This window comes from Bos taurus, chromosome 2, assembly GCF_002263795.3.
Source record: "Bos taurus isolate L1 Dominette 01449 registration number 42190680 breed Hereford chromosome 2, ARS-UCD2.0, whole genome shotgun sequence".
Lineage (NCBI taxonomy): Eukaryota > Metazoa > Chordata > Mammalia > Artiodactyla > Bovidae > Bos > Bos taurus.
Genome location: NC_037329.1, coordinates 35461827 through 35486432, shown reverse-complemented (window position 1 = coordinate 35486432; position 24606 = coordinate 35461827). Strand labels below are relative to the sequence as shown.

The following is a 24606-nucleotide window of genomic DNA, read 5'->3' as shown; positions in this document are numbered from 1 at the left end:
TTTATCCACAATCTTACTTTAAAATGTAAAGGTGTTGGCATAAGAAAGAGTTGTCTTCAGTTATCTGGAAAATGTGTTTACGTGGAACACTTCATTCCCCTGCAATGTCAACCAAACAATGTTTGTTACAAGAAGCATGGATGAATAACATCAAAGACAGTTGGGCCCACCACTTTTCATCACCTTTCTGCTAGCATTCCAGAAGACCTTCTCATTCTGCCTTCTTACCATTGCTGCAAGAGTCAAGTGAAATATCCAGAGTTATCCCTGACAATTATATAAAGAATATTTTGATTTTTGAATCTCCATTAAACTCCAGGAGATAGCAAAGGACAGGGAAGCCTGTGCTGCAGATCATGGGGCTGCAAAGAGTTGGACACAACTTAACGACTGAACAACATTAGAAATTAATGCCTAGCTATGTGACAAGGGAAAAGGAAGCAATAATGTGAAAAGCTTAGGCACATCGAACTTTATCATTTTCTACAAGGGTTCTTACATTTTAAAATAGAGAGCAATGAGTCATTAGAGGAAAGCTATTGCATCCTTGTGTTACAACATTACTGAGTTTAATGCTGAATGTGTTTTCATCAGCCACAGAGAGGAAGGAGAGGGTAGAGCTGCTCTTCACTGAACTTTCAGGCATTATTCAAGACCATGGCCACATCATGCAAATATTTAATCACCTTCTGAAAATTGTCAGCAAGAGGCAGTTAGAGGCAGCATTCTTCATTTCTTACTGGCATTGCTGTAATAGCACTTAAATACAGAGGAGCATGTTAATCCCCTGTCCTTTAGCTATACTACTGGGAATTCTCACTCCATCAGCAAAAGGTGTCTGCCTAAAGGGAAATATAAAGTCCTGAAGACAATTTCATTTGAGAAAACATGAAAAAATGTTAAATGATGGAAACAAAATCTGGAAATTTTTGATTCTCATTGGCTTACAAAGGGCTTTCACTGCCCCTCAGATTGTAATATGTCCCCCTTTCTGGTAATAATATAACAAAGCTCCCTAAAACCATCTTCTCAATATTTTTTTCTAGACTGTCCAAGATACCTAGTCCAGGCCACCATGGAAATCATGAGGCTGCTGCAGATGGAGGCTCAGGTTCAAAAATCACAGGACTTCTCCTTCTCAGGTCCCTTTCTTAGTTTTGGGTTAGGCCTCTGGACAACCATGTCAGATGAGGACACAAGGGGAAGACAAGATTGTGTAAAAAACAGTTTTGCAATCCAGGGAGCGCTGTTGACCACAGATCCATAAATTGAGACAAGTCACTTAAGAATAAGGAGGGTGCACGAACTGGTTTGTCTACAATGGTGCCAGTCAATGCCTACTGTCCCAGAAAATTCGTAAATAGGGCCTCGCTACTCTTAAATATCCCGATTTCCATTCTGTATTATCTGGGCATACTATTAGAGACCCCATTTACAAAAATGACTTCTGACTGAAAAATGTATACAAAAAATCATTTGTAAGTGGAAATACACTGTAGTTAGCTAAAATAGGTTCTGTTTACTAAAGAATCAGCTCTGGTACCTTGACAATAAAAAGTAGAATATTATAGAAATGTAAACCCTTTTAGACTTGCTATCTTCATCTCTATGTTGGCAGCAGTGGTAGTAGTTGGGAGGTGTTGTGTGTGTGTGTGTGAAATTATTTTTTTTAACTGTCTCTTAAAAGGCTTTAGGAATCTCTAAGTAAAGATTTCATAGAAAGTAGTATTATTACAGGGCTTCCCAGGTGCTGCAAGTGGTAAAGAACCCACCTGCCAATGCAGGAGACCTGAAATGTGGGTACAAGTTGTGATTGGTGAAAAAGGTTTAAAAAGCATTTGGAAAGGCACAGAGGAAGGGCATGGTCAGGGAAACGGAGTGGCTACACTTCTGAATGACTGTAAGACCCTATCTTCTGTCTCATGAAGAATATGTGGGATGCAACATATACACGTGCACACACTCACACACGTGCACACTCAGAATGAAACCAAAAGCCAACAGATCTATCAGGGCTCAAAGTTGTGTGTGTTTGTTGTTTATTTGAGGGAGTGGCAGGATTGGTGGGGCATTTTGTGTCAGGAAATTGTGGCAAGAGACAGAAACCTTGATAGTGTTTCATTCTTTCCAGAGAACTTTGCCCTTGAGAGTGGACTGAGCTAGTTGTCATCCAGCTCGCTGGGGAGTAAAGAATCGCCTTTAGGGTCTGGAAGCAGAGGACAGATGTTGCTCTCAGAAGCAGGGAGGGTGGGGTCGTGGCGAGGCTTTGGCTATTTCAGAGTCTTGCTGGGATCCCTTTAAGGTCCCCTGGTCTTTCCGTCAATCACACCTAGATGGAAACCACTTCACAACACTCTTTCATTTCTGCCCTTTTTGTCTGTAGCTGTAAAGCGCATGAAAACCTTGTGAAGTATAACATAAGAGGGCCTGACATGATGGTGATTTTGTTCCTCTCCATTCAAGAGGCAGGAGTGAGCCCAGATATGGCTAACAGGAGTCCAGGAGGTAGAGGCCCCATTTATTTCCTTGTAATGGCTCCAGCCGACGTTGCCTTATATCCACTTAGGCCCACACGACAAGTTCACTCTGGAAATCTCTTCAGCTTGGCTGCGTGCAGATGTAATCGGACCTGCTCTGGGCAGCCTTAATTGCAAACACATTTCTCTCCCTCCGCGGCCACTCCTAAGCAGGCAGTGGTCCGACCCTTGCCAGGGTTTTCTGGCATCTTTTTCCTGCTTTGTTTCCAAACCTGCATTTTTCTATGAGAAAAGATGTACGAGAGATTGTAAACAGGATAATTATATGGCAATATGATTTCCAACGCAGGCTTTCCTTGTGGATTATTTCGAATGTGTAGGGGTTTGTTTTGGTGTGTGTTTTTTTCCACTCTGCCTGTGAGTCAGGGAGATGAAATGTTATTTTGAAAGCACAAGTATATGGATCCACGAGAAACCTCCTACGACGTTCAGACATTTTATGAAAGATTACCGGGAGGAACCGCAAACAAAAGAGAAGCGACGGGAGGGGCGAGGAGGTGCACAGGCTCCAGCGTCTAGCTCACATCGTGGTGGACGTGGGGGCTGTGTCCTCTCCTTTCTAGAACAGCAGACAGAAATAAGAAGACGCACAACAGCTGCAAGTTCAAAGTGTTAGGGTGTTACAGAGTTATCCTGCCTGAGATGACAGTGCTTTGGCTTGGGGTGGGGTGTTTCATAGGACGATCCTCTGAAAAAGACACAGCCTCCTGCCCTCCGCTCTGCCTTCGCTAAACTTCGTGATGTTCAACAGTCCTGAATCTATCGATGGGATGGGGTAATATCAACACATGCTCAGCCTTCACGTTGCCTGTGTAGACACAATGCGTTGGTTTCTGTGGGTATGTGGAATCCTATGACTTGTGACAGTTTGAGCAAAGAAGCACACCAGAGGGCTTGTGGGGCATACTCCCAGGCTGCATTGGGTGCGTGGACAATGGTGTGATTGGTGCCCCTGGAGCTCTATGGCAAAAATGCCCTAGTCCAGATGGTCTATTTTTTCACTGATGGTTTGTCCACACTGCCTGGAGTATATTAGGTGCTCAGTAAAGTTTTAAAAATTTCTAGTCTGCCGCCAGAAGATTGAGCTTGCTGGTAGTGCAGGTACCTCCGAAAAACAAACTATTGATTCATTCTTCCAACAGCCAGTAGTGTAGGGATAAAGAAAGTACCATCCTGCTCCCAAGAAGCTACAGTTTAGTGAGAAAAACACACTTACACGAATTGGGTAAACACACGGGGAGCACAGAGAGAAGTGGGGAAAGGTTTCACAGAGCAAATGATCTGAGCAAAGCATACTTTGCAGTCTGCAGTTCCGAATGGCACAGGAAATAAAGCCAATGTCTGATCTCTACCAGTCCCTACGTTTTCAAGAGGTGGGCAGTGATTTCAGATCTATTAGAAACTTTACTTTGAATAATAGAAACTAACATAATTTTCCTGTATATCTCCCTCAAACAGAACAAGTTCTTTTTCTGAAAAGTTCTTCCTTCATATATTGGGGAACAACCTAATGCTAAAGAGTCAAGCAATCCTAGGTGTACGTATATTAGCTGAGTGGTCTTGAGACGTTACTTGTCATCTTTGGGGACACCTTTATCCTAAAATGACGTTCAGTTCAGTTCAGTTCAGTTGCTCAGTTGTGTCCAGCTCTTTGCGACCCCATGAACTTCAGTACACCAAGCCTCCCTGTCCATCAACAATTTTTGGAATTTTCTCAAACTCATGTCCATTGAGTCAGTGATGCCATCCAACCATTTCATCCTCTGTCTCCCCTTCTCCTCCTGCCTTCAATCTTTCCCAGAATCAAGGTCTTTAACAATGAGTCAGTTCTTCGCATCAGGTGGCCAAAGTATTGGAGTTTCAGCTTCAACATCAGTCCTTTCAGTGAATATTCAGGACTGATTTCTTTTAGGATTGACTGGTTGGATCTCCTTGCAGTCCAAGGAACTCTCAAGAGTCTTCTCCAACACCACAGTTCAAGAGCATCAATTCTTGGGCACTCAGCTTTCTTTAGAGTCCAACTCTCACATCCATACGTGATGACTGGAAAAACCATAGGTTTAACTAGACAGACCTTTGTTGGCAAAGTAATGTCTCTGCTTTTCAATATGCTGTCTAGGTTGGTCATAACATTTCTTCCAAGGAGCAAGCGTCTTCTAATTTCATGGCTGCAGTCACCATCTGCATCAGTGATTTTAGAACCCCAAAAAGTAAAGTCTCTCACTGTTACCACTGTTTCCCTATCTATTTGCCATGAAGTGACGGGACCAGATGCCATGATCTTAGCTTTCTGCATGTTGTGTTTTAACCCAACTTTTTAACTCTCCTCTTTCACTTTCATCAAGAGGCTCTTCAGTTCTTCACTTTCTGCCATAAGAGTGATGTTATCCGCATGTCTGAGGTTATTGATATTTCTCCCAGCAATCTTGATTCCAGCTTGTGCTTCCTCCAGCCCAGCGTTTCTCATGATGTACTCTGCATAGAAGTTAAATAAGCAGGGTGACAATATACAGCCTTGATGTACTCCTTTCCCAATTTGGAACCAGTCTGTTTCATGTCCAATTCTAACTGTTGCTTCCTGACCTGCATACAGATTTCTCAAGAGGCAGGTCAGGTGGTCTGGTATTCCCATCTCTTCAAGAATTTTCTACAGTTTATTGTGATCCACACAGTCAAAGGCTTTGGCATAGTCAATAAAGCAGAAATAGATGTTTTTCTGGAATTCTCTTGCTTTTTCGATGATCCAGTGGATGTTGGCAATTTGATCTCTGGTTCCTCTGCCTTTTCTAAATCCAGCTTGAACTTCTGGAAGTTCATGGTTCATGTACTGTTGAAGTCAGGCTTGGAGAATTTTGAGCATTACTTTACTAGCATGTGAGATGAGTGCAATTGTGTAGTAGTTTGAGCATTCTTTGGTATTGCCTTTCTTTGGGATTGGAATGAAAACTGACCTTTTCCAGTCCTGTGGCCACTGCTGAGTTTTCCAAATTTGCTGGCATATTGAGTGCAGCTCTTCAACAGCATCATCTTTTAGGATTTGAAATAGCCTAACTGGAATTCTATCACCTCCACTAGCTTTGTTCATAGTGATGCTTTCTAAGGCCCACTTGACTTTGCATTCCAGGATGTCTGGCTCTAGGTGCGCGATCACACCATCATGATTATCTTGGTCATGAAGATCTTTTTTGTTTAGTTTTTCTGTGTATTCTTGCCACCTCTTCTTAATATCTTCTGTTTCTGTTAGGTCCATACCATATCTGTCCTTTATTGTGTCCATCTTTGCATGAAATGTTCCCTTGGTATCTCTAAAATGGGTTAGTATACGTCAAATGCCCATGAATACCATTTCTTCTCTTACAGTCCCCACCTGAGGTACACAGGGCATGTTAACATTTTTATGAATAACCTACTTGAAGAACAGAATTGGTAACCATCACAAAGGTGGTAAAGATTCTTATTGAATAGATCACTGATATTTTGCCTCTTAATCTTCTCAAACCTAAACAATAGCAACACTGTTTCTTTTTGAAAAGTTTCCTGGGGGAGGCAGGCAGTGAGACTCTAAAACATTATCTGAAGTACCAATAGTTCACCATATCTTTACCAGAAGAGGAGACTTTGAACACTATCAAGGAACACATCAACCTCTACCAACGGATAGGGTAGATATTTGTAACTGGTGGCACCCTTTAGGCATTCTATTTTTAATATTAGTAAGGCAAATAAAATCTTCCACAGAATATTTTAAAATTAAACATATTTGATAAGTCTATTTTCTTTTGACTCCTAATTATATTTTCATTTTAAAAGTTCTTGACTACCATGTCTAATTTCACTCTAGGAACAGTTAAAATTTTGTTGGAAAGAGTTTCAGGGAAGTCTGTTTGGAAGAAATCTTTGAAAGATGTTCAACAATCTCCATAATTCACATAAACAGAGTCAAGAAGAAAACCCAGATCAATGATGTTTTAGTTAATTCCAGAGTCTCATTTATAGCAGTTCAGTTGAATTTATTTCGGCTTTCTTCCTTGAAGACTTTTCTTATGGCTGCTAAGTAACATATTCCTTTTCTTAGTCTGCTGGTTGTGTTATTAATTAGCATCAATATCCTCTCTCCCCTTCCCAGTAAAAGAGGGTAGGAAAAGAAATTAGAATCTTATGTAATTAGACCTAGCTAATACATTAACTCAATAGCTGAGCTATGACAAATTCTACACTTAATTCTAGATTATCCATCCATAGATAATGCTTAAGGCAATAATTATAGAGCATTGTGTGACATCTGCTTTAGTAGCTACTGAGAAGACATTTTTTTCACTACTTTATCTATCCGTAACAAGTAAGATAGAATCTAGTACATTGTGGGGTCTCGATAAATGTTTGCTGATTAAATAAAAGAATGAAAAAAGGACAGCATGGATCTTTCCAGGTGGTCACTGTCTAGTGGGCAAATTGCCATGTATACCATTGATTAAATACCTCACAGTCCATCGTGGTCTCTTTTCACTCCCCTCTTCATGATTTCCAGACTTCTTTTAGTCACCTTGTAAAGTCTTTTCTAATTCCAGATTTCAAGTAAAAGAGGCTTGGCTTTAATTTTTGGCTTCACTACTAGCTGTGTGCCTTCAGACAAATTATTTACCAACTTTAGTCTTTAGTCTTTGATTTGTCAAATGGAGGTAATAGTACTTGCCATGTAGAGACACTCCTGAGAATTAAATGACCTTGTGTAAAACCTTTAGTGAGGGTTTGTCACACAGTAATTACTTAAGGAACTGAATCTCCAATATTGATCTCTTTCTTTCCTCCTCCCTCGCTTTCTCCCCCAGCTATATTCACCTTTCTTGGGGATCCCTGTCTTGCTAGTCACTTTAAGGTAGAGGTTCCCCATCATGGTTGACTTCAGAAGCACTGGGCTCAGCCCAGACCTATAAAACTGGATTCTCTTGAACAGGTCTCAAAACTCGATCAGCTATGTTTGGTGATCACTGCTCTTCAGCAATCAAATGTTCCTCAGGGCAGTGGTTCTCAAACTTGAGTGTGCTTCAGAATTTCCTGGAGGGCTTGTTAAACTATAAATTGCTGGGTCTCAACCCCCTTCCCACCCCACCCCCTCACCCAGAGTTTCTGATTCAGTCGGTCTGGAGTGTGACCTAAAAATCCACATTTCTAACAGATTCACAGAGGATTGATGCTTCTGATGCCAGAATCACACTTTGAAGTCTTGTTTTAAGGTCTTGCTACTCAGAGTGTGATCTGCTGACCAGCAGCCTCAGCATCTCCAGGGAGCATCTTAAAAATGCAGACCCTCACTCCCCATCCCAGACTGACATTGAGGTTTGAGAAGTACAGATTAAGGGAAGAGTTTCATAAAAGTGGTTTTGAAATGCATGTTCCTGGGCTCCATATACTGGTGATTCTGTTAGAGCCAAGGAATCTGCATTTTAATGATGTCATTGGGTGCATTCAATTCCTAAACCGCACCCAGAAAAGCACTGCTCAAGTGGCTCCCTGCAGCAGACTCTTAGCCACAACAGTCTGTTAGCTGCAAAATCAGTCACGGTGCTTGCTACTTGAGTCTGCCACATGAGCCTGGCCAGCCTTGCTAATTATCTTGCTGTTACAAGGATTCTAGCAACCATGCAATCACATTGCACTGGTTTTTTTCTATGTATCAGTCAAAGAGATTATCTGTGCTTCCCAGCAATCTAATCATGACCTGCTAGAATAAGATAAGGATTGAAATGGATTCATTTTGAAGACAGATGTGTCTACAGAAGAATGTCTGAAATCATTACTTATACCCATTCGTCAAGGCTATTTTGATTCTAAGTAACAGAAACCCACTGTCTCAGGCATGCACACACTCAGAGTGAAAAAGTGCATCTTCTGGAAAGAGACAAGGTATCTTACAAAAACAAGGGAAGATAGTACGATTGGACATCATCTCTTGATGGTCCAGAATTGAGATTATTTTCTGTGGCAGACTGCATTTTCCAAAATGGTCACAACAATGTTTTACACCCACATCTCTTCCTGAACCTTACCACTCCTACAAGAGTTGGAGTCTATGACCCTTCTTTTGAAACTTCATGGGCTTTTGTGACTGCCCAACTAAGAGAGAACCATAGTGGCAGAGCGCCATGACATGGGAAGCAAAATCATGTCATAGAAAATGATGTGGTTTTCATTTGGCCACCTCTTGTGGTTTTTACTTGGCTATCTCTTGTGGCATTTGCCCCTATAACCCTGAGCCTCAGTATAAGAAGTCCAGATCTCCTGAAGCTGCTTATGTGGGAAAGACCACTTAGAAAGGCCACATGGAGTTAGAGATGCCCAAGGAACCCCATCTGTTCCAGTCCAGCTGTTTGAGTCTTCCTAACCCAGGAACCAGACACGTGAGACAGAAGTCATCAAAATGATTCCATGGGTACTGTCTGACTGAAGCCACATGAGAGACTCCAAGGAGAGCCACCAGTTAACCCCAGAACTGTAAGAGATGTTAGTAATGACTGTTGCTTTCCACCACTTTGCAACAGCAGTAATGGGAGTGCTCTCACTGTTGGTCGAGAGCTCTGTGATTTTGCTCCTCTGTTTCTCTTGGCATACCTGATTTATTCTCCTCTGTCTGCAGATCAGGCTCAAGCATGTGTTCAAGTACACAGAACAATACGGTTGTTTGGTTAGACTGTTTACCCTATAGAAGTGCTGTCTTAAGCTTCAACATGCATAGGAATCACCTAGAAATTTTGTTAAAATTCAGATTCTGATTCAGTAGTTTTAGGTGGGACCCAGGAGTGTGCATTTCTACAAGCTCCCAGGTAATGTTGTTTTTTCTCTGTGAACCATTGAACCAGGGTTTCCCTGGTGGACCTGCACTTCCCTGGCTTTCCTGGTAGCACAGACAGTAAAGAATCTGCCTGCAATGCAGGACACCCAGGTTTGATCCCTGGGTCAGGAAGTTCTCCTGGAGAAGAGAATGGCAACCCACTCCAGTATTCTTGCCTGGAGAATCCCATGGACAGAGGGGCCTGGTGGGTTACACCCCATGGGTCACAGAGAGTTGGACATTACTGAGTGACTTGCAAATTCACATTTATATGCTTGTTTGCTCTCTCTTTGCTCTCTCTCTTTTTCTCACTCTCCCTTTGTCCCTCCTTCTAATTATCTTGGATCACTTGAAAACAAGGAGCAGACTTCATGGTAGTTCACCACTAGATCCTTCAGTATAACTCTTCTAAGAAAAAGAACATTTTTTCTATATAATCAGGATACTATTATACTGTTCATATTCAAATGTCTTCATTTGTCTCAAAGACATCTTTCAGAGAAGCTCCTTCCATCACCTTTGATCCAGGATTCAACCATGGATCATGTATCTTTGATACCCTATACTTTAGTATAGTTACTTACTTTTTCTTGAAGTGCCTTTGATATTCTGGAGAGTTCAAGTCAGTTGTCTAATGAAATGGCCCATAATCCAGACTTGATTGCTTCCTCATGAAGTGACTCAAGGTGTACATTCCTTATTTCCTAGCTCTCAAGGATGTACACCACATGGCAACATGTCAGGAAACTCATGGTATCTCTTCGCCCCTTTTTTGCTGACTTGGTTGGATCACTTAGTTATGATGGTGTCTTGTGTTCTTTTTCAAGTGCAAAGAAGTTAGCTTTCAAGAGAGCCCCCAGCTGACTTCCTCTTTCATCTTATTGGCCAAAATAGATCACGTGGTCACCACCAGCCCACTCATCGACATAGAAAAGAATATTTTATGACCTGTTTATCACAGGGAATGGAGAGCAACTCAGCCTTCCTAGAGGTGGAGATTTATCAACCTGTGGATGAGCTGATCAATGAGAGTTATTAGCCTGGAAAAATGGCATTTGGGTAGACAATCAAGAATGCTTGCCACATTTACCTAATGTTACAGAGCTAGTTAGAGGAAGAAATGCTCTCTGATTCCTATTCCAACTTAGCATGCTGCCTCCTCTGGAGATTAAGGATTTATGGCTTATAAAATACTTTATAGGTCCCTTGTGAGAAATCCAATATTTATTTGCCGTTTAAGATAAAAACAGAAATTTATTTTTTTCTTATTTTCTTTTCAGATTTTCTCAACCCATGATTCTTTACAGCGTGATAATGATATAGCCATATACATCCTCTGCAAAAACCCACATTTTTTCCTTCCAAAATGGGCCAATAAGTTACACACAGAATAGGTTCTTGGAATGTAAATAGTATAATTTAAAACACTTTGCACTCTATTATTCTTTCAAAAAGTTCTAGAGATGGAAAATCAAAAGGAATTATAATGCTATCAGAAGAAGAAGCCAAAATTGTAGATGTTTTTATGAAGTTTATCGAGACAATTATTAATGGCTAACCAAACTTTTGGACTCTGCAGAACTGGGGTGGATATATTCAAACTGTAGTTTTCTTAGGAGAATTCTGGCACTTCTCATTCTTGCTTCAGCTGAAAACTAGGTATGGAAAACATTAAGTTGATTCTGAATCTCAGAAAAATGTTCAGTTTAATTCTAAAAATCAAATATAGTGTCTTGGGCTGGATACAAGGACCACTGGTCGTGCCAACCAAGTGATACTTTTCCCCAGCTATAGTAACCTGTCATTCCTGCCTTCAGAAGAAGTAAGATAGGCAACTCTCCACATTCTATGATTTAAAGGATTCAAATACAGCTCTTTTACTAACTTGTACCAGCACCTAAAAGTTTTATCATTTGAATCTTAAGGTCACACCTCACGCCATTTCCAGCAATGATCTCTACTCACACCCACTACTATCCTCACTGGGCCAAAGCTATTTCCCCTTTATTTATCTACATAATGGGCCCTAAGTTGACTCTGCCTAGGTTTAAGCTATAGTCACCTCTCCACATCACTCTCAAGCATTGATCAGGACTGTAGCAATAGAACTTTAGGTTCCATTGAAAGCTAAAGGCCCAGAGGCCCAGATAAACATGTGCAGAATGGGATTAAGGTGAGGGAAAGGGGTGGAGGTGTAGGGGGAGAGGAAAAAGGAGAGAATATTGAAGACAAGCTTTACTTGCTTCACAGTTTTGCCAAAACCAAGCTTCCATTTTTAGAGCTCACCACTCTTCGTTTTCAGTAAGTCTGACCTCGATCTTCATGAACTCTTTCTTTCTTTGTTACAATGTTGACTTCAGTAGAATGGTGCTTGTGATTTATCTAACCTTGTTTCACCCTGAAACTAAAAAACAGGAGATGGCCAAATACCACAGAGAACTGTGGGGTTATTTTTGTATGGGCACCAAACAAGATTTCTACATAGATTTATCATCTGCTCCCATACAATGAATGGGTTTTTAAAATATGGAGAGATTGCTCAAAACTATTATTCCGGCTATTTTGCTCTTTGGCATTCACCCACATACCCCAAGAGAGGCAGATATGAAAAAACAGTATTTGACCATGTAGCTATAGTTACAGGCCACAAACAGCAAAGGGAACAGAAATTTAAAGATGAATGTAATGTGCAACTTTGGCCTGATTCTGTCTCCCTAGATAAACTCTGCTCACCACTTACATCTAAGTGTTCCCTAGCCCTAGGTAATTGACAGGCAGTGGGAGAAGGTAAAATCAGTCTAAATTGAACACCAAATAGAAAAGCAGCTCCTTTTCAAGAAAAATTCCATTTTATTGTGGAAAGATGAAAATGCCCCATTCTTTTGTTTAGGTAAATTCCAATAGTGTTTGTGCTGATTTCCCCACAGAGAGAAAAAGAGACTGAAAAGCGATTGACACAAAAAGACTCAGGTTCAATTTGGTTTCATCCTGAAGGTCGAAGTAAAACAATTCTTTTAAGGGTTTATAAATAAGATATTCATTAATTAAGCTTTACAATATTACTTTGAACTGAATACTATTGAATTCATTTAAATAGTGATGAGATTCTGGTAGAGAAATTAAGCAATTAGACTTGTTCAGTAAAGCATTTAAAAGTCTAGAAAAAGAATTTGGGAGTTTCCTCCATGTTGAATTCCTCTCTGTTTAGAATCAGAAAATCAGCGTGTAATTGCAATAAGGGAATTTTGCTGTGACCTAGATGGAATTGTAAGTATAACCTAGACAAACTGCTTATTATAGGATCAGTATTTCCCATCTGGAGTAGCTATCCAAAACATATCACATCTGGATGAAGAGGCTTCTGGTAAGACCATGAGTGCTTTCAGAGGCCTTTCCCAGAGCTGAACATCTGTCCTGACCACTTCTCTGGTTTTGAAGCAATCTCAGACACCCCGCCCCAAGGCACTTCTGCTCCTAGACAGTTCTGATATTATAGCCCCAAAGCATCTTGGGTATCAAAATTTTTCCTCAAGGTCAACCTAGCGATCTAACTCTGATGGAACTCTGCCTGCTTCTGATTCTCTCTTTTTATATCTCAACAACATCCACACATGCCAGCTTGTCGCTGGTCCCTGAGCCCAGGTGTTCTTTGGTTGCCACATCCCTCTTCAACCTGATTCAGGACTTAATTATAGTATACTGTAATCTCTTCCTTCAGCACTCCTTTCTTTCCTGTCTGTCCTTCTGTCTATTGCTAACATTTCTTTCATTTTGTCAGGAAAGGACACCCTCACTGCCTGGTCCAAGTCACTCTTCCCCCTCAGCTTCAAGGTCTTCTCCCCTGATGCCCCTTATTCTCATCTCACACTCAGGGAGGCAAGGCCTCTCCAAGTGTCCCACAGGCACCTTTCTTTCGTTTCTGTATCATTGCTATAGTGATGTATTCCTCAAATCTCTTTGCATGTCTTCAGGATCAGTTCATCTATTAACCTTTAACTGATCCTCATGGTCCACTTCTTGTCTGTCCATCCTTCCCCTGTGCAGTTTTACACAATAATTCAATAAATATTTATTGCCATGTCCTTGTACAACACATTGTAATGTAACAAGGATGCGTCAAGGATAATTCAGATACACAACCTAAATTTGAGGACCTTCCTGTCTTGTAGAGAGGTAAGATGTAGATGGACCACATAAATAATTCTAATACACAGAAAGTAGTAAACACCACTAAAACAATATAGATAAAGTGATATAATAGCTCAAAATCAGGAAAAATTACTTTCAAAAATGAAAACCAAGAGCAGAATCAGGACAATTTCATGGGAGAATTAGCTTCTTAGCAAAAGCCTTGTAGACAGATATACCAGACAAAGAAAGGTATTTCAGGTATTAAAACTACCAGCAAAAACATGGAGTGGGGAAGAAACCAGAAGTAACGGATGTGACCAAGTGCAGACTTGCTAGAACATGGAATATATAGAAGGATGTTGGAAAATAAATATGGAACCAGGGGTGCAGCATTGGAATGGTATGCTACGGTGTCTAAACTACTGTTTTGAAGCCTCTGATGATAAGTGAGATGACCAGAGCTGAACTCTAGACGATGAAGCTAGCATTGGTACAGGCAAAAACAAGAAGCAAGGAGTTTTAGGAAACTCTTATAACCAACTCCAAAGAAAAAAAGCATTGAGAAGCTGAACCAAGATAGTGACATTGGAATGAAAAGGAAGAAATACATCTAAAAAAGTTTCTAAAAGTAGAATCAGCCAAAATTGGCAATGGGCTGAATTAGAGGATAAAAAGACTAGGGGAGAAAGTGACTCCAAGATTTCATAATAATGCCAGAATATCGATGCACTGAACAGATATCTGCTCTTTTATTCAGGTAACAAGTATTACTGAGCACTGACTGTATTCCCAGAACTGGGCAAGAAGGAGATACAGTAACCAATGAAATAAATAGACTCCTGCCACAAGGGAGCTGCCAATCTGAAGAAAGAGCTACATACAGAGAAAAAATGTTGGAGACACTGGGAGAGGTCTGGCTCAGAATATAGAGGGTGCCCCAGGAAGGGGTGGTTAAGTCACTGTTGCATAGAAAAGCCTCAGAGCCTAGGTTGTCTCAAACCTGGCTGCACATGACCACATGTACAAATATGGAGAAGCCTATCTCCTCTTGGAAAATTCCTCTGCCTCTATTTGGATGCCTGCATCTCAGCCTTAATTAAAATTATACATGGTTTATACTGAATTCTTTCTTTCATTGTTACCCAAAAGATGTCATTTCCATTGCATTTGTATCAGGTAATGGTATCAGACGATACGACGTGTGGTAGTGAAAGTAGGGGTCTAGCAGCTGATGTCATGCAAAGAGCTCTAAATTCAGTCAGTTAACCAGACTTACTCTCTGGTTCTCCCACTGATTAGCAGGATGCATTTTTAACAAATACTTAACTTCTCTTAGCCACAGTTTTCTCACTCATAAAAGGGCAATTTAAAAGGAAAGTCAGTTTTACTTACATCATATTTTGTTGTAAAGATCAAAAAATAAAATCAATTTGCAAAAGACTGTGGGTCCACCAGGCTCCTCTGTCCATGGGATTCTCCAGACAAGAATACTGGAGTGGGTTGCCATGCCCTCCTCCAGGGCATCTTCCCAACCCAGGAATCGAACCCAGGTCTCCTGCATTGCAGGTGGATTCTTTACCATCTGAACCACCAAGGAAACCCTATAAAATAATACTAGATATATCTGTTTCAGTCAAGATTCCTAGAGAAAGCAAATGGTGTACTTACATTAGATTGGAGAAGAGTTTATTTACAAATGGCTATTCTGAAAGGACAAACAGGGTGAAGGGAGCAGAATAGTTCTCCACGGTGAGTAAGGTCAGAGGAGCTGTTACCACATCCGGGCCCAAAAGGATAAGAAGTGTGAGTCACGGTAGGATAAGAATCAGGAAAAAGGAAAGTCCTATGGGTTACAGAAGGCTGCCTTCAGGCGACATAGCTAAGGGAGCCCACGAAATACCTCTGTCATATTTCTTCTTTCCAGTTTCCAAGGTCCACTGGCCAGTGAAGCAAGGGAATGTGTTAGTCACTCACCCATGTCCAACTCTTTGTGACCTCATGGACTGCAGCCTTCCAGGCTTCTCTGTCCATGGGATTCTCCAGGCAACAATACTGGAGTGGGTCACCATGCCCTTCTCCAGGGGATCTTCCTGACCCATGGATCGAACCTGTGTCTCCTTACATTACAGGCAGATTCTTTACCATCTGAGCTACCAGGGAAACCCCACTGGCCAGAGCCAACCAGAATTCAGAGAAGGAGACGTCTTTGTTGATGTGATCCATCTAGGTCAGCCTCTGGGATCGGTGACTGGGATGGACCAGTCTGTCCCAAAATCTGTCCCAAAATCAGCGGTTATCTATTAGCTAGCTTTAGCAGTGAATGTGAGCTTGTTAGACATCAAAGTCCTATGTACACAGCAATGTGACACTTTACTGAGCATCCTACAGATTCTGATGCACATGGTCAATGGACTACATTTTGAGAAGGCTGAAGTAGGTAGCTTAGTTTTCTAGATAGATTAATAAGTTATTTCAAAGAACTTAAAAAGATCTTGTGATGGGGGCATCTTAGGAGTAAGATCAAACTAACCCACTAGGAAAGAAAGCATTTGATTTGCTTCCCCACTGATCTGTATACCTTGAAAACTGAGGTGTGAATCTTGGGAGTTGCATTTTATCCAGGACTCTTGCCTTGGCACTATTCAAAGGGGCTCTAAGATCATCCTTTGCCTGTAATGAGACCTGAATCAGCTAAGAAAAGAGAGTTTGGCTAAAACATGTTTCCTTGCACTTTTGTTTAAGGAAATGATGCAGAATGTCACTCCATAGAGAAGAGTTCAGATTTTTTACAGTATCCTGTTGCACTGGAAATCACTGCACTTTTTCTCTCTTTGTATCTCTAGTACCAGCACATAGGATAGATGATAAATGCTCAGTAAATGTCATTACATTTACATGCCATTTCATTACTGGACAGAAAGAGGAAACGAGTATAGTTTAAATGTATGTTGTAAGTCTAGTGTGTGTTACAAAGGCATGGCCTGTGCAAACATGCTCTATCATGTCTGACTCTGTGTGACCCTATGGACTGTAGCCCGCCAGGCTCCTCTGTCCATGGGATTCTCCAGGCAAGAATCCTGCAACGGCTTGCCATTTCCTACTCCAGGGGATCTTCCTGACCCAGGGATTGAACCCATGTCTCCTGTGTCTCCTGCATTGCAGGCGGATGCTTTACAGCTGAGCCACCTGGGAAGCCCATGAGTTACCAAAAAAAAAGCAAAAATAACTTTCTTTTTTATGTGTGTGTGTAACTCAAAAGTCAAATCTTAGCAACTAGATTACAGAACTCGAGCCTAAGAGTAAATTTATTTCACTCTGGTGTACCCTGCTCATGGCACACCTGTTCCCTGTGGAAGATATTAAGCATTTTGTGCACACCTACACATATTCTTGGGGCAGGAATCACAGCTGTTTGTAATTTAACTGTAGCTGTAATCCCAAGTGTGAAATAGAACTAAAACAGTCAGTTATGAAACCTTAAAATAAAGACTCATGCAGATGACCTTTTTGTGGTAAAGTCTCAAATGTGTAAAATAAAGAACAAGGTAGTTATTCAATAATTTCCAAAAGGAGTGAGCACAATTGAATTATTTTCTGAAGATGAATAATGTTTTTAAGATTTCTTCCACAGTATGGGCTGATTCATGTCAATGTATGGCAAAAACCACCACAGTATTGTAATTAGCCTCCAATTAAAATAAATTAATTATTAAAAAAAAAAAAGATTTCTTCCACAGAATGAAACAGCCTGTCATCGCAGGAAATCTCTTTCACTCCACCTTTGTTCCTACTTCTGTATCAGTCCTAAGACAATTATTCATTTCTGGAACCTTAAATGCACTCATTTAGCCTAAGCTTCTTAGCCAGTGAAAGTTTTCTTTGTTATCTGAAGGAAAATGACCCAAATACCATTATGTCATTATCTTAAACTCTCTGGAGTTGACTAATGTTTGTTACCTACTAACTGTCTTCTGATGGTTTTTTCTGTGTTAGTTTGGTTGCTTTCAGCTTCAAGTAGAAGCTTGAAGACCCAACTCAAAATGGCTTAAAGAATAAAAGGATTTCTTTTCTCTCACCACAAGGAGTCCTAAACAAGGGAGTTTCTGGGACTGATACTCAAAAGTTAAAATCGTATTATAAAAGACCCAAGTTCATTCCATATTTTCACTCTTTCATCTGAATTTCCAGACTGAAAAAAGGACAGTGTATTAGGGTTCTCCAAGAAACAGAACCAGAAGTTTAGCTAGCTAGCTAGAGAGATTTCAAATAATTGTTTTCCGCGATTGTGGTAGCTGGAAAGTTTGGAAGCTCTCCGGCAGGAGCTGATGCTGCAAGCTTGAGTCAGAATTTCCTCCTCCTCAGGGAATCAGTTCTGCTCTTGGGATCTTCCAACTGATTGGAAAAGTCACTCACATTATGGAACATAACTTGCTTTATCTAAAATAAATTGACAGTAGATGGTTACCGTATCTGTTGTACTTTCATGGCAACACCTAGATGAGTGTATAACTGAATAACTTGCTACTATAGCCTAGCCACATTTACACATAAAACTATCCCAGACAGCTTCTTCCCTGTGCAACTCTTAAAAGCAATAAAACATTTTACAGAACCTCCCCCCACCAACAGGCTTCGTTTCAATTTCCATTGGCCAGTGCTGAGATTTGTACCCTTTATGAAAACAATCTTTGCAAGGGAAATGAAATCAACATTGCTTTAAACCAATTGGGTTTCAGCTGTGCCATGTGGGCCAAGAGTAGATATTAAGACTAAATTTTGGGGTTGTACCACATGGAAGAAGGGAAACATTGTTGGTGCATGGGCACATGGAACTCAGGAGGAGCTCAATAAATACTTGAAAAAATCAATAAATGAATGTAATGCCTACTGAGGATAATGAGTTCTAATTGTCATTCAAGAAACAACTTAAGCAGGTAAACAGTGTATGTGCTATATGCGTGACATATGACTCTTGTTTGTGTGAAATCACACTCAAATCTTTGCCACACAATGTCAGGGATGATCACTCATAAATACTAAGTGAATATAAACTACAATCATGGGAATGAACTGAAAAAAGAAAGGCAGAGAAATACTATTCTATGTTTATAATCTATTTAATTTAGGACTTTAAATGCAAAAGCTTCCATGTTGGTTTGCCTTAATTCCTAACTCTAGAACACACACCAAGATATAGTTTTTTGATAAATAAGACTACAATCTAGAGAAATCTCCTAGGAAAGTAGAAAAGCTCATGTGGGGACCATGCATTTTTCCAGAGTATCAAGGTATACTCAGGGGGGAAAAAACGACACCTTCTTGCTGCATTTGTTAAGGGTTTTTATGTTTAACTTGCCTGGAGAATCCCAGGGACAGGGGAGCCTGGTGGGCTGCCGTCTATGGGGTCGCACAGAGTCAGACACGACTGAAGCGACTTAGCAGCAGCAGCAGTCTAGTCAGGGCTTCTTTGGGCCAAGAGTCTGAGTTGATATAACATGTGATATAGGAATAAACTGAGATATGTTCAAAATAATTGGGATACTGATTTAGCACACACACACACACACACACAACTCAACACTACACCTCGTATTTACTATTTTCTCACCAATTTAATAATTAGAGACTGTGCTGCATTCCTTTAACACTACTTTTTCGGGGTAAACAATCAGCTAGCCCAAAAGAAATTATTTCTAGTTGTCTGGCTAAAATGCAACGTTATGTATTAAAAATATTATCAGAAACTTGTGAGGAGTTCCTGTGCATAAGAGGAAGTCTGTGACTATTTTCTCCTTCTTAAGCATTTTGAAAACCACTTCCCTTCATATTCCTCCTTTCTGTGTGGATCCTGGCCAATTTATTCCCATGTATTTGTCTTGTAATCCTGGCAGAGTTCTTTACTCTTTCGAAGATGTAGTTGGTTTCTTTCCATGCAAAATAGGGAGAACAATAGTTTTCTTAAATGCCTTAGAAGGTTCTAGACTTCTGTTTCCAATGTCAATTTTTTCCACTAAAATGTGATATTCTTGGACTCAGAAATTATGTCATTTTCACCTTTATCCCTAGGTTTTCAATAAGTGTTGGCGGGTTGAGGTAATGAAATAACCATGCCATATCAATTAAGATTCTGCCTCAAGTATTTTTAAAGCATTTCCTTCTACCAACCTATTTTCTGACTGTTCACTTGAGCTTTTGCTCTAGAACCACTTTTGTATTGTTCTTCATGCTTCTTCTTCCCAGTGGAGTTGTGCTTCTTGGGAGACTCTTGAGAAGAGTTTTGGACCTTGACTTTTGGTCACCATATCTTACTTTTAGCTAAGAGTGGTTTAGATGTGGACAAGATGCTAGGCAAGGCTTATCCAAGGTAGGAGGTTGCTAACAATTATTTACTGATGATTATATTGATAAATATTGATAGTGAATCACCACGTATTGCCTGTCATAGTATGGTGTGGTTATCTGAATAAGAATTTGAATATTTAACCAAGAAGACAAAGAGTCTCTTGGGAAAGCAGCAATAAGATATTTACTTCATCTAGACCAACTGAATGTGGGAAGAGCAATGGTAACTGAATCCATTTTATTCATGAAAAGAGTAAAACTTAGGCCCATGCACATTATTTCCATTTCACCAAAACAAAGTAGATAGAAACAGTGACAGGCGACTATTTTTAAAATTGTGTGGTTTGAGAAAAATAAAATCCCTCCCCCTTTTGATTAGTGCAAATGTTTTCTGGAAGTGGTTAAAATATGAAATGTCATTTTAGTAAGATGTGGGAGGGCTTCCCTCATGGCTCAGAAGTAAAGAATCCTCCTGCCAATGCAGGAGACATGGGTTCCATCCCTGATCTGGGAAGATCACACATGCCGTGGAGAAACTAATCCCATGTGTCACAACTATTGGCACAACTATGCCTTAGAGCCTGGGAGCCACAGCGACTGAAGCCCTTAAGCCTGTGCTCTGCTACAAGAGAAGCCGCCAAAATGAGAAGCCCAGGCGCCACAACCAGGGAGTTACCCCAGCTCGCCACAACTAGAGAAAACCTCCACAGCAATGAAGACCCAGCACCGCCAAAAATAAATAAATAGATAAATAAAAAATAAAATTTTCATAAGACTTGAGAGGGTGGCTGATGACCTGGGATAAAACTAGGACTTCACTTTTACTTTATTTGAGAAAGGCAATCCAGGACCAGAGCAGATAGTGAGAAGTGTGAGACATGGCAGTGAGATCACAGATAAAGAGTGAGAGCAACTCAAGAAGTAGATGTTCAAAGTAGGACTGTAAGCAGCCCAGGTTCAACATCTGGGCAACTAAAGAACGAAAACAGGGTCATTAATGCCTCTATCTTGAATTTGCTTCTCAAAATTTTGAGTATACAGAGGGGATTTAAAATTTTATTGAACTATAGTTGGTTTACAATATTATATTACCATCAGGTGTACAACACTGTTATCCAATATTTCTATAGATAATGCACCAAAGTACATATACTATTATTGACTATATTCCCTGTGCTCTACGTTGCATCCTCGTGACTTATTTATTTTATAAATGGTACTTTTTACCTCTTATTCCTGTTTACCTGTTTTCTCCATCTCCCATTACACTTCCCCTATTGCAAACACTACTTCCTCTATATTGGTGAGTCTGTTTCGATTTTGTTATAATCATTTGTTTATTTTAATTTTTAGATTCCAATATAAATGATAACATAGAATATTTGTCTTTGTCTGACTTATTTCACTAAGCATAGTGCCCTCCATCCATCCATTGGTCCAATCATGTTGCAAATGGCAAAATTCCATTGCTTTTTTTTTTGGCTGAGTAGTATTCCATTGTGTGTGTGTGTGTGTGTGTGTAAATGTATATATATGAATCACATAGTAGTTCTGTTTTTAGTTTTTTGAGACACCTCCATGATGAATGGGTACATCATCATGAGGAAAAATGAAAGCGCCAGCTCAAAAAGATGCAGGCATCCTGATGTCCATAGCAGCGCTATTTACAATAGCCAAGATATGGACACAACCTAAGTGCCCATCAACAGATGAACGGATAAAGAAGATGTAATATATAAGTGTTGTTGGGAGAAAAGGATGCTACATGTGAAAGAATGAAACTAGACCATTTTCTCACACCATATATAAACTCAAATTGAATCAAAGACTTAAATATAACAACCGAAGCCATGAAACTCCTTGATGAAAAAAAATGGGAATTTAATATTCTTAATTTAACTTCCCATTGGAGACCAAAAGAATGGGATGTTAAAATGGACTCATTCTGTCCTTTTTGTGGGTATGCAGAAGACAAGATGCAGGCTCTTAAGCGGTACTGTCATTACAAGAACTTATTTCTGAGACTTTTGAAAACTACTGAGATCTTGTCATTTTCCAAATCTGAAGTAAGAAACTTTCAAAAAATGCAATGCAAACAGGAGCAGGAGTATCTTTCAATTTACTAGACATCAAGGAAACAGTAGACATTTTTCTAGTACTGTATTGTCATGAAGAGAAGTTTAAACTATTTGGTTTCCCTAAAAACTGAGAACAGGGGTTTGCAACTGGGTGATAGGAAGTGGGCCCTGAGGTGGGGAGGCGAGAACACACAGAGCATACAGCTTGGCATATCATTGTGCTATCCACACGGAAGATGGGAAGAGTGGAAACTTGTTTGCCTTTCTTGCTTTGAGTTTCACTTGGATTATAATCATGGAATGCAGAAGCCCTTGGCAAATTGTGGTTTGAGCTTGCTGGAATTAGATAGTACATGCGGACCTAGTACCAGAGTACACTTTGACATCTGTATGGTCAGTCTGGCTTTTTCTAGATTCCACGGGATTTGGAGTTCTTATCTCTACCTTAAGATTTCCATCTGTAGTGTGAAATTATGAGTCTCCAAATATGAGGTTAAGGTAATTTTGCCCCTTCAAATAAAGGCCACAAGTGTCTCTCTAGGCATTATATAGTATTCTTCTCTTGGGGGCACTTGAGATAATATATGTGAGCATGCCTTATAAACTGTAAAGTTTATCTAGAATCTGGATAAAAGTTTTGTAGCTACTGCATGGTTTAATGAAGCTTTGCAATGAAAGGAGAATTGTGATTGTGACTGAACTGCAATTCTCAGTCTGGAGCCCACTTTCAATTAGGTTTATGGTTTCATCAATTTCCTATTTAATTGTTTTAAGTCATCCAAGTGTCAGGCAATGTTCTTGTATTCTTTCTTTCATTAAGCAGTAGAACAAATACTTAAGTTTAATGTAAAAGTTGACATAGAGAAAATATTTTTGTTTTAGGACATTAAAAGACAGACATTTGGAGAAATGCTGTTAAAACATTTTGGATTCTGGCTAAGTCCATGGCTTTCACCAGCTGTCCCCCTAGTTTGTCTCTCTGCTTCCTCCCATCTTCAAGAGCCTGGACTGAAGCTTTCCTCACTGTTGTTGGTTGGTCCAGTGGCTCCATGTGTTGGATGTCTAGAGAGGGTTATGTCACTTTATTTTTAGACTCATAGTGACTTAAAAAATTAAGAATTAATCCTAATAGGTTAGCAAAATTATGGCATATTTTTAAAAATTATGTCTGCTTATTCATACTTGCTACTGCTGCTGCTGCTAAGTCACTTCAGTCATGTCCGACTCTGTGCGACCCCATAGACAGCAGCCCATCAGGCTCCCCCGTCCCTGGGATTCTCCAGGCAAGAACATTGGAGTGGGTTGCCATTTCCTTCTCCAATGCATGAAAGTGAAAAGTAAAAGTGAAGTCGCTCAGTCGTGTCCGACCCTCAGTGACCCCATGGACTGCAGCCTTCCAGGCTCCTCCGTCCATGGGATTTGCCTGGCAAGAGTACTGGAGTGGGGTGCCATTGCTTTCTCCTATTCATACTTAGATGTAGGTTATTTTTATAGTTTTATTTTTGTATACAGATTTGCTCAACAATCACTGAATTTCTAGGCCAGTTTCAGGTAACTGAAGCACCTTTGAAAGTAGCTTATATTGTCTGCAGCTGGGATGCTGCAGCCCAGTCTGGAGCAAAATTGGAAATAACAGCTCTCTAAAGACAGGCTTGTGACTCAGTGGTAAAGAATCTGCCTGCAATGCAGGAGAGGCAGGTTCAATCCCTGGGTTGAGAAGATTCCCCTGGAGTAGAAAATGGCAACCCACTCCAGTATTCTTGCCTGGGTAATCCCATGGACAGAGGAGCCTGGCGGGCTACAGTCCATGGGTTCACAAAAGAAATGGACATGACTTATCGACTAAACAACAACAACAACAAAGACAGGCCTAGAAATCCTAGTCCAATCATTTAAGATGTTTCCTTTCTTGGGCAGCAGGACTGAGTTATACCTGGCTGCTAGGCCATTGTTCACAGGGCCACCAAACAGTGCAGACCACCAAAAACAAGACCAACTGATCCACCTGGCATATTGGTACAGGTTTCACAATGCAAATCACAAACCCTTTGTAAGATACGTGTGCCATCAAAAATGGAATCACTTTGGTAAGCCACCAGCTATATGAGCCTGTGACACAGCTAAGATGGGTTAAAAAATACTATTTGCTAGTAGGCCACAGAAAGCAGCAGTCAGTGCAATATATGTCCATTTTTAAGCAGATTCCTTTCTGCTTCCAGTAGTTGGTTGATTTTTCTGATTATAATATCAATTAAGTTCTCCTTGACAGTATCATCTGGTTCATGATGTACCATCTTGAGCTTTTCCCTCTTCTCCCAGCAATCTTCCTTGGTCTTCTTCAGCCATACAAGGCCTCACTCAAGCTTTTGCTCAACTCACCAGGCACAGCCATCTTTTCAGCTTATTTTTAATAAGTGAACACCCTCGACACAAAGGAATAGATACTTTAAAAACTTAAGTTGACACACTTAAGTTTGATATACTGGGCATAAAGATGATTAAGACATAATAATTCCTCAAGGAATTCTTAGTCCAGCAAACTGTAAAATAATATATGATAAGTAATTGCACATAACTGTTGATTAGATTACACAACCAGAAAGCACTTGTATTGCATCGTCTTTTTTCATAGAGAAGGCCAAAACTTCAAACTGAAATTCTTTGCTATGTGGAAACCTAGACCAGGGAA

At 40.3% G+C, this 24606-nt stretch overlaps 1 pseudogene; it reads right to left on the bottom strand.

Moving 5' to 3' along the window:
• Positions 1-23442: 23442 nt before the first annotated feature.
• LOC100137866 (transmembrane protein 126A-like) lies at positions 23443-24307 on the bottom strand (annotated as a pseudogene).
• Between the last annotated feature and the right edge of the window lie 299 nt (positions 24308-24606).